The 11,637-nt window shown below is 40.6% G+C and overlaps 1 non-coding gene across 1 annotated transcript; it reads right to left on the reverse strand.

Annotated features, from left to right (window-relative positions):
• Positions 1-11,298: 11,298 nt before the first annotated feature.
• On the reverse strand, positions 11,299-11,417 carry LOC125425431. The gene has a single exon (XR_007243363.1). It is a non-coding gene; the product is annotated as a 5S ribosomal RNA (ribosomal RNA).
• Positions 11,418-11,637: the final 220 nt, after the last annotated feature.

Below are 11,637 nucleotides of genomic sequence, written 5' to 3' on the forward strand. Positions count from 1 at the left end.
GGTGGCCAAAGAGAACTTACACACTAGAGAACTTACACACACACCACTGCCTAGTTCAGTTCATAAACAGGGGACAGAAGGTGTTTCTTCCTTTAATTATACTGCTTATTGAGTCTATAGGCCTTGAGCAATGTTACACTGGATACAGCAAGCAAGCAAGCAAGCAAGCAAATAAATAAATAAATAAATAAATAACCAGTTACTCTACTTGCAGTCCTTACATTTGAGCAAAAATATATGAGCAAAAAAATGGCTATAACCAATGTAACTTCTAAATCCACACCTGCCAAGAGTTTCTTAACCTTATTTGGTATTGACAGCCCTACTTTGTTGTAGAAAAAGAAGAGTAATCTATAACTCCCCAATACTGCAAAGGGCACCACATTCCAGGAAGCAACACACCAAAGTTTCCATTTTTCTGGAAGCACAGTTACAAAGTCTATCAGTGTATGCTGTCCTTTGCATTTGACCTAGCATTACTTGAGAAGGGATAGAGTTCAATGTTGCAAGCATAAGTGCACTTCTGCATTGAAGAACAATTTAAAAATCTAAATATGGAAAAAGCATCTTTGCGCAAGACAATCCTAAGCATAAAGGGGAGTATACCCTGCAGGCTTTCTTTGTGGTGCTGATAGTCCAATTTATACAGTCATTTATTTACCACAGAGCACACTGCAGATCTTCCCAGTATCTCCAAATCACTACTCAAGACAAGCAATTGGAATCTAGTCTTCATTAATACCTTCCATGGGGTAGCACAGAAGTCAGGTTTTTACAGACAGAGGAACCCATTCACTTCTGTGACAAGGAGAAGGGGCTTCAATCTTCCATCCCATGCTATTTACCCAAACAAAAACTTCCACTGGGGGGTCTGCGGGGGCTCCACATGCTGAAGTCAGCACATGTGCAGGGTAATGTCTAGATTAGACTAAAAAAATATTCAAATGAAATCCCTTTGAAAGTTAATTACAAACAACCAGAGTTAGGACTGAGTTGTAAAAATGCATGTTGCATTAATTAGCAGCACCTGTAAAGTGAAAATACTGTCTGAGTTTCCTGAGGAAGTGCTTTCCATCTCATCTAGTCTTTATTCTGGCCTCACACAAGAGAAAAAGAGTAATGCACCACTCTTGTAGCCATCTCTTGACAGAGGAAGAGCTGAAGCCTTCTTCAGGGTTCTTTTAAGTATGATTTTTGTACTCTCTCCTGGAGCAAGAAAAATGACTGACAAGCCAGAGCTGAAGAGCTAGGGTGAGATAACAGAGAATACCAATGTCAGTGGGACACAGGGACCTCAGTAGCAGCTAAATGAGAAATATGTTCAAAGTAACCCCCCTCCCCTCCCAAATGACAAAATTGCAAAGAAGATGCTCTACCAAGTTGATAAACTACTAACTAGACATGGTGACAAATGACATGAAAAGATATGTTTTAAAGTAAAGTAGTGAGGGACAGGAAGCAGACCAAGTAGAACTATCTGCAAATGGTCAATTTGAACACAGCAGGTGATAGTTAAAAATTAAGGAAACACACCTCCTCCTTTCCCCTCACCCTTGTTAATTTATATTATCTATGCTTGCTATTGCTCCCTGCTGCCATTCCTTCTTGGCATTATTCATTCTTTCTCTTTCATCCACACCAATTTCAGTTGTTATTCCAGCTGACCACATTATTTTCAGTTGGTATGCAGTTTCAGTAATTGTCTTCAGTATGTCATCTGTCTTTCTAACTTATTCAAAAACATCCTACTGAGATTCAGTCCTCTCCACCCTGCCCTTGGATCATTTCCCAAATCCTCCACTTTCTTCAGATTTTCTATCTTTTGCAAAGCACTTGAAGTTGGAAACAATATTTGACTGTGTTCCAGCTGTAACACAGCAGAGAGATTTCTAAAACTTTTGTCTCTTGCATTTGCTTACCACAGCAGAAGGTCCCAGTATGCTTTGTGGTTGTCATGGGGAATGCTACTGAACACTGACTCCTTGCACAGCTGATAATATTTAGAAACACTTACCACCAGGAACTCAGCCATCAGGCAATGTATTTCCATGCCCTTGTTCCATGCGTGGCCGAGCGCCTTTTGATTAGGCTTACCAGTCAAGTCAAGTCAATAACCTTTATTAGGCATACAGAATAAAAAAAAGGTGTTGCAGTGAGTAAATATTAAACAGGTCATGTTCCCTTCTGTTTTCCTTTATTCCATACAGCAATCACTTGCAGGAGAAATTTAGCAGTCTTTTCCAGTGTCTCCTGTTTTTTACTGTTGAGAAGTACGTTCGTTCGCAAGTCAGCTGGAAAGGTTAGTGCTTTATGGTATGTGAGTTGTGGTAGTAAGTATCTAATGTTTGAGTACTTAGGACAGAAGAAGATTGTGTGATTTAAAGTTTCTACTTGGTTCAGGCAATGTGGACAGAATCTTTTGTTAGATGGTATAGAGCAGGGATCTGCAACCTGCAGCTCTCCAGATGTTCATGGACTACAATTCCCATCAACCCTGCCACTTGGCCATGCTGGCAGGGGCTGATGGGAATTGTAGTCCACTAACGTGTGGAGAGCCGCAGGTTGTAGACCCCTGGTATAGTGAGTAGTCGCCTCCCCTCTATTGCCAATGGAAACATGTTGCATCTGGCATGGGTTAAGGCCCATCTCTGTGTTGGCTCCAATATTAGGTCAATGTAGTGTACCAGCTGCCGATGTATAGGTACTATATAATGATATAGAGGGGAGCGTGATCTGTTGCTGATGCTAGAAGCAGCTGTTGTTGGTCCAGTAGTCTTATTTTCAGTATGCTAAAGATCTGATTTGGGTTAAGCATATAGAATGTTTCCAGTGAGAAACCAAGTGATTTGATCTTCCTAATGATGTTAGACCACCAGTTGGAAATCATCAGATTAGGCATCGCAAATTGGATTAAGCTGTCTTTTTCTGTATTGAAGCAAAGTCTCAGCCAGAATTTCAGAGTAGTTAACCATACTCTGGTTTCTCCTTGCAAATTTGGACTACAGATTACTATTTCTTTGCAAAGCAGTGTCTAATTCTTAGTGTCCAGTGGTCAAACATTTTCCATTTAAGAAATTCTGAAGATCAACTGCATTCAACTGTCAATTCTATAAGATAGCTGAATTCTTCCCAAGATTTGGAACTTGAAACATTTCACATTCAACCACAATTACCCACCAGCCATTCAAGAAGATATATTTTCTTCACCAGGTATGTCTAAGCACATGGTCAAGCAGTAGCTAGAATTCTGCATGGATGCTTAAAGGATCTTATTAATGTTTTTAATTTCACATTATGAATTGGCTATACAGAACTTCCTGTAAATCATGCACAGAATATCCTTGGCAAAAAAAATGACATCCCTTATGGAAAGCAATTATTAATGAATTTGGCTCTCAGTGATAGTGTTTCAGTTGTAGAACAGTGATGGTACAGTTGAGCTGTTCAGCTTAAATGGTCCCATTCTCGGAAGTCTACAGAGAAATCATCAGTTACCTCCTAAACTATTTACCAAACCTGCCCGCAATAAAGGAAAAGTCATTTACATTTAACAGGGCCATTAGGAAAACAGGCAAAGCTTTGTTATATTAAATAGCCTTGCAGTGCTGAGTTCACAGATATTTGACCATTTTGTTGAGAAAAACCTTCTGAATTGCAGCATTATTCCTTCTAACCAAATTCGTAATCTGAATTCCCAATCCTGAGAGTATAAATCATGAACTCTATCTTTTTGAGAAAGAGATTTGCACTTATGGTAGGGCATATTTTTATCATCCTTTTTTTTCAGTTGTGCAATGGGGGAAGGGGGAATTTGAACCGTTTTATTCCATTGGTTGCTGTCATTTTAGTTGTTCATTGGATTACTAAGCTTTCCATATGTACTCACTTCCTCTATAACAATTTTTTAAAAAGCAAACATTCAGAATTGCATAGCTGCTTTAAGTTTAATTTAGATGCCATATTCCTGACTCTAGTGATTCTAATCACATACATGCATCAGTTAATGAGGAGTCATTCATAAATATATATGTGCCACCTTCACTTAGCTCCAAAACTGCATGGACAAATAAGGGTGTCACCTGTGTTTCCCAGTATTTTAAAGTCCTTTTAGTACATATGCTATTGACCACATTATCAATGATAATTCTGACAGTCTATTTGTAAACATAAATGACATACAAACAATGAGAATTGATTCTACCCACTGCCCCAAAGTAAGCAATGCCCCAGAGCTGTCTCAATCATAGCTGACATATTCTCTGTCATAGAGATCCAGTGTGGTGTAGTTGTTAAAGAGCACAAGAATCTTTGGGACACAGACGTAAACAACCACTCTGCCATGAAAGTTCACTGTATAGTTTTGGACCAGTGGTGGCACCACATAATCAGAGATATAAAGTAGGAGCCAAATATTTTCAGAGAGAGCAAGCTCTGCCACACGTTTCAGCCTTTCAATCTATTTCACATGGACACTCTAATCTGGAAAAAAAACATACTCACTTCTAACAAAGTGCTTGATCAGATTTTCATCACAGAAGGGTATTCAGGATTGCACCTTCAATTAAAATTTTAATTTAAGGTTCTATTCAATTGTGGGTGAGTACTTTTCTAGGTTATCTTTGAAGCACTGTTTCTGAATAGAAGACAGTAACAAGATTTCCTCATCTGTCTTGTAGAATCTGGTCTCATGGGATAAAGGTGTAACAAAACATGGATAGAGGCAGAAGCTTAACAATGCAAGATTCTGGGTCTCAAGGATTAAAGGTGTAACAGAACATGGATAGAGGTAGAAGTTAACAATGCAAGATTCTGGGAGTAAAGTTTGGTTCAGGGGGGCCAAAGTTATGGACCCTCAAAGTGGTAGCCCCCATCTCCTGTTAGCTCCCATTGGAAACAATGGGGGATGGGGCACCCCCTTTGAACCAAACGTTACCAGCCTCTGGTAGTATTATCAGGACAGTCTCCAGATGATACCCTGAGATTTTGTGCTGCTAGCTTTAAAAATGCACCCCCTGCAGGCCAAAATGCAAAAAATACACCAAAAATACAAAAAAATCAGGCAGACCCTAATTTTTTTAGTATTCCCGAATATTTGGGTATATTCGAATATGTTAATTGTGTTTTTCAGGCATACAGATAATTTTATGCCCAGATAAATCAAAATCTTAATTTTACCGAATTTCTAGGGTATAGACCTAGCCTAGAAATAATATTATGTGTGGGTGAGGGGGGGGGGGCATAACTTATATCGTCCTTTATAGTAAAGTACACAGTCATGTAATTTAACGGAGGTTGCTTTTAAACTGAGTATGTGACTGTTTTTACAGTTGCACAAAGGCAAAACAAATTGCTCTGGTTCCCAGAAACAGCCATGAGCAAAGGGGTCTAAAACCCGGCTGCTGCTTATGGCACAGAGTAGATTAATTATGAATCATCAATATTTTAGTGTTATTGTTTAAAAAAACTAGAGTTCTCACACACATTTTAAAAGCCCTCATTTCATGCATTTGGACTGCTTCTCAGTAGTGCACCATCTAATCTCTATTCCTGTTTCAAATAAGAATCTGAATATTATTTACCATCTGCTTCCAAGGGATGCTCTTGCCAAGTTCCTTAATTTGCTATAATTGGCAGGTTTTCAGTGTATATTATTCATTTTTTAATAAAAAGGCATATTAAAAAAAGATTAATTAAATAATGTATTTAAGGTTGCTAGAAGATGCAGTTTTCCTATGTGATGTCTTTAAATGTAGAAAAACCTCATTCTATGTGTATATACTCTCACAACTGATTACCTTAAAATGCATGCTAAATTGGTCCTTGGTGCTACTGGGGTGGCTATGGTGATATTGTTGGCACCTGGGCAGCATAACAAACACACCTTGCAGTAAACAAGGCACTTAACAGGTTCTTAGGAGTCTGACATTCCTGTCTCGATAGCTCACGAGTAAATCCCACTGAAGGAAAAACAGTTCTCAATTCATATGTCTGGAATAGCAGCCTAAAAGTAGCTTTGGAACGGAGACCCATTTGCTTCCTATTTTCACTCTTTTATCACATTTTGAGCCTCTTTCTGCAGTTATGAGGAATATAAATGTAGCCCAGGGAGGATGGTTAATATAAAAAAATAGCATTTGTTGGGAAAATGGGTCATGTTGTACCTAGGAGTATAATATTATTGGAACAACTTCAGGCAAACGTTTAGGTTAATCAGGGAGTTTTGTCAGATAGGATGAGAAATTAGCCATGCTCCATTTCCATTTGGATTCAGAACAAGGTTACTATTAATTCAGCCATGTTTATGTCATGTAGATTGTAGAGCTGGAAGGTTATACAGTGGATCATTCCCCTCTCAGGACAAGGCATTGCTGACAAGTCTCTACTCACCTTCCTTTTGAAGGCAGATAGCTGAGGGAAAGAACAATCCTTAAGTAGGTTTGACAACAGGAAAAAATGTCCTGTACCTTTAAAACAAGCCTAAAATTTTGAAACGGGTAGCTGAAGCTTTTAAGGACACGGAGTTAATCACCCTAGCAAATAACATTCCATTAAGACTCTGCTAAAGTGACCAAAGTTTTTTTTCTCCAGCCATTTTACAGTCCTTTCTAAAAGATACAGTGGAAGTGCCTGAGGCAAAACCTTATCCAAGCCTAGGAGCAATGAGAGTTTACTAGTTGCCCACTAATGGTAGGTAAACTCCTGTCCACTCATCCTCATTTGTCCAATATTGATCAGGAGAAAATGAGCAGGAGAAGTGGTTTCGAAACCACTATCTTTTACCTCAATTTTTTTCAGGAAGTTGATTTTGAGTCAGCTTTTTCTTATTGTGTAAGGTTTCTGTAGGTTTTCTTTGTCCCCTTTGCTACCAGCCCATTTTTCAATGACTGGGCTGTCATCATGATTAAACCACTCACCCACTCCCACTCTCCACCAATGAATGATTTCAATTTTGTAAAAAAAAAGTCCTAAAATATCAATATAACACTGTAGTCTTGTAATGACAGTTTAAGCTTGTTCTCTTAATCCCCAGCATTCATTTTGTAAAAAGTAAATATCCTTCTCTTGTGGAAATATTTTCATGAGGAAAGGGACTAGAGATGTGTTTTTTTAATGAATGAAAATTGGAGATTCAAAGAACCCATTTAAACTATTATTACAACACTGCAGCCTTATACCGAAATGCTAGTTTTCTTTTTAAAAGAGAAGTACTCTGACACCACCAATAACACCAATGACAATAGCACCTGCCCTTGAAAATCCTCATTATTTAAGCCATGTAAAGAAGAAGAAAAATGACTCCACAACTGTAAAAAGGAAAGGGGGACAGACATGCAAAAGAACCCTGCCCAAGCCAATTCCAATTCTTGTGGAAGAAAATCAGAATTCCAATTTCTTGTGGGAGAAAATCCAATTTCTTGTGGAAGAAAATCAGAAGTAACTTCAGCATGCAGAAAAAGTCTAAATGTTGGGAAATATCACATTGTCCTTATTTTTAGGTTTTCCTCACCACCCCACCCAACATTCCCAATTACACACATTTTTAATGGGGCAGAGGTAGAGATGCCAATGTGGGATTTGGGATTATAGCTCATCCCCAGACCACATGGATCAGGATCCTTGGAGAAATTAATGTTTTGAAGGATGGATTCCATGGCACTGTATCCCACTGAGGCCTCTGTCCTCCCTAGACTCCACCCCAAAATCTATAGGAGTTTCCCAACTTGGAGCTGGCAACCCTACCATTTCCAGCCTGCTGGGAGGCCAGGGGGGCACCTGACAACCCCCAGTGAGGGTCTAAGAAGAAAAATATGCAAAGAATTTGACATGGATACTAAATATTATGGTTTTAAATTTTAGCAACAAGATTTAGGTGTCATTTCAAAACTGAAATTCTAACACCTCAAACTCTAAAATCTCTGAATTTGTTTTGTGTCTGCAATATTCTTCCCCTTAAATATGTGCCTTTTCCTTCTTTTTGCTGGGCAGAAGGAAGTGATGTATATGAACTCCCATTAAAATGGGAGCCTTGGCTTCAGGGGTGGCATAGAAAGAAGCTTGTAAAATCTGTTTGAAAAGGCCTACCACTTTCATAGAGGCCATGCAAATGGGCAAGATTTTCCCTAGCTGCTCCCATGCAGCAGTGCAGTTTTCCCCATAAACTGTTATTTACATAACAAACCTGACTTTTGAACACTGCCAGACACTTTTCTTCAGGAAAAGATTAGTGTGCTTTACTTTATTCTGTGTTTTTAATTTATAAGTTGCTTTGAGCTGCAAGGGAAATGCAGGATAGAAATATTTTAACAGAAACCTGTTCTCCTGGAGAAAATGACTGCTTTGGAGTGTGGATTCTGAGGCAGCTTAGTCTGTTGATGTCTCTCTTCTCCTCGCCTCTCCTCTCCCTTCCCCATCCCACACTCCACCCTCCTCAGGCTCCTACCCCAAAATCTCTAGGTATTTTCCAATTGAGAGCTGGCAACTTTATACAAGGCATATGTCCTCCCTAGGCTTCACAATTATAAGCAGAGGAGTTTGCATTACCTTGTTTTTCTCTTCCATGATCTTGCAGTTCTTGCAACCTTGAACTAAGCCTGCTTCTCCTCTCAGTTCATCATTGGAAGCCTCTTTTTTAACCTCTGCCATCTCCACTATGCCTACTAGCACCCAATCCTGGCCTGAGTTCCACCCAGTTGGTTCCTTGGTCAATCTTAGGCCAGGGTCCTTTAGTAGGCCAGGGTCCTTATTAAATCTTTCTTTTGCCTACACTTGTCCTCTTCTCTGACTCATGACACCTCCACACAGCAAAGGGCTACTGGGTTTCTGGGCCCTTTCCACCTTGTAGCAAAATTACCCTCCAGTTCTTTTCTGCAAGCTCAACCTTCCGACTGGATTGTCCCTCACTAGAACCTGCCCTGGTAGCATCATCCCTGTCAGGCTGCACTTCCTCCACCAATCTCAGCCATTTTACTAGCCTTTTTGGGTGAGGCTGCTCTTGGCTGCTTTGACCTCTTAACACAATCACCCCAGTTCACCAGGAAGGACATGCCAAGGGAAGATTTTGTCAGGGCAGATGGGGGAGACATCCTTTAGTGAAGAGCTATTTCTGGGCAGTCGAGATGGCCCTTAACACTTTGCAAAACAAAAAAAAAGGAAAACACCAGTTTTGGGATAAGTCTCAATGAATTTTCTTTCTGTGTTTTGGATGAAATATTTTGTGGTAGTAGCATTGTTATCGAGACAACAAAAATATACATGGGGTTAGATTAAGGCAGTTGCTGTGTAGAAACCATGGCTTAATATCCTGAGTTTACTGCCTATTTATTTCCTTTCATCCATCTGCTGTCACTTTTTGTCTCTTGTTTTGTAATTTGATGGTAGGAAATCTGGGGGCAGGGAACATTTTTTCTGGTATTTGTTATTACATTACTTTGTACAGTGTGATCCTCAGACTCCAAATAAATGTAGTCATAAGTGTTCATATGTTTTAGTAGGATAATAAGTTAAATTATACTTGGTGGGAAAATATTTAACTCAATGTATTCCTCCCAACAGAAACAGAATGCTGGCTAAAAGGACCATTGTCTTACCTAGCATGACTTTTTAAAATGTATTTCTCCAGACCTTTGCAGTGAAATGACTCTACAACCCATGAGTAACTTTTGTAAACTACCCATCCTGGGAAGAAAAAGCTCTGTTAACATTCAGATGTTATCCTAAAATAATTTTCCCAGGTAAGCAACATGCTGCAGGTCAGAGGCGAAGCTGCAATGCGGACATCCAGGGACAAATGTCTCGGGTGCCCACCATTGGGGGCGCAGAAAAATTTGGGTTCATTTCTAATTTTTTGGTATTTTTAGTGTTTTTAAATTGTCAGCCAGCAGAGGGCGCGTTTTTAGGCTAGCGGCACCAGAATTTCGGGCCATCATCAGGTGTCTCTTATGATGATACCAGCCAGGTTTGGTGAAGTTTGGTTTAGGGGGTCCAAAGTTATGGACCCCCAAAGGGGGTGCCCCATCCCCCATTGTTTCCAACGGGAGCTAATGGTAGATGGGGCTACCCATTTGACAGTCAATAAATTTGGACCCCCTGAACCAAACTTCACTAAACCAGCTGATACCACCCAGGTTTGATGAAGGTTGGTTCAGGGGGTCCAAAGTTATGGACCCCCAAAAGGGGTACCCCATCACCCATTGTTTCCAATGGGAGCGAATAGTAGATGGGGCTACCCATTTGAGGGTCCATAACTTTGGACCCCCTAAACCAAACTTCACTGAACCTGGGTGGTATCATCAGGAGAGTCTCCTGAAGATAGCCTAAAATTTTGGTACTGTTAGTTTAAACATTGCTCCCCTGACAGGCACCCTCAAATTTTCCCCAGGTTCTCTCTCTTTAAATCCACCCCCTCTGGAGTGGATTTAAAGGGAGAATCTGGGCTCCCTATATTTAAAAAGCATTGAAAGTATTGTTGAAGGCTTTCACAACCAGATTCAACTCGTTGTTGTGGGTTTTCCAGGCTGTGTGGCCGTGGTCTAGTAGATCTTGTTCCTAACATTTCACCTGCATCTGTGGCTGGCATCTTCAGAGGTGTATCACAGAGAGAAGTCTAAGAGAAGTCTGGACACAGGGTACACTTCTCCCTGTGATACACCTCTGATGATGCCAGTCATAAATGCTGGTGAAACATTAGGAACAAGATCTACCAGAAAAGGACCATGCAGCCTGGAAAACCCACAACAACCAACACTGAAAGTGGTGCTGCTTGGAGGGTGGGTAAGGAATCTACCCTGAAACAGCATCACTTTCAATCTTTTTTAAACTAGGGAGCCCAGAGTCTCCCTTTAAGGAGAATCTGGGCTCCCTAGTTTAAACCATATTGAAAGTGATCCTGTTTTGGGGTAGATGCTCCCCTTAAGGAGGATTTAAAAGTTAGAATCTGGGCTCCCTAGTTTAAACAATATTGAAAGTGATCCAATTCCAGGGTGGATTCCTCCCCCTCCCATCGAACAGCATCTCTTTCAACGTTGTTTAAACTAGGGAGCCCAGACCCTCCCTTTCGAGTGGATTTAAAAGGAAAATCTGGGCTCTCTAGTTTGAACATTAAAAGTGATGCTGTTTCAGGGTAGATCCCCCCCTTCAAAAAATAGCATCACTTTCAATGTTTAAACTAGGGAGCCCTGGGTGTGTTCAGATTTGTGTGTTGGGGCATGTTCTATAATGTGATGGTGACTTTGAGATGACCTGGTGGAAAAACCGTTGTTTGGTCATGGTGGGAGGGTGGCTGCACATATGGAGAGGGGGTGCCTACAGCACCCGGTATTCCCAGGCGGTCTCCCATCCAAGTACTAACCAGGTCCGACCCTGCTTAGCTTCCGAGATCAGATGAGATCGGGCGTGTTCAGGGTGGCATTGCCGTAGGATGGAGGGGTGTGTGCAAAACTCAGATTTTCCCCGGGCTCCATTTTCCCTAGCTATGCCTCTGCTGCCTCCCCACCCTCCCGTTTCACCGATATCCAATAGTTCGATAGACCTGTCTCTTGTTCCAGCTTTAGACCTGCAGTGTTAAAACAAAACAAAAAGTCTTTCTGATCATTTGGAAATGGTGGGAAGAAGAATACAAAACACTGCTGTTGGATGAGC

The sequence above is a fragment of the Sphaerodactylus townsendi genome, linkage group LG01, assembly GCF_021028975.2.
Source record: "Sphaerodactylus townsendi isolate TG3544 linkage group LG01, MPM_Stown_v2.3, whole genome shotgun sequence".
Lineage (NCBI taxonomy): Eukaryota > Metazoa > Chordata > Lepidosauria > Squamata > Sphaerodactylidae > Sphaerodactylus > Sphaerodactylus townsendi.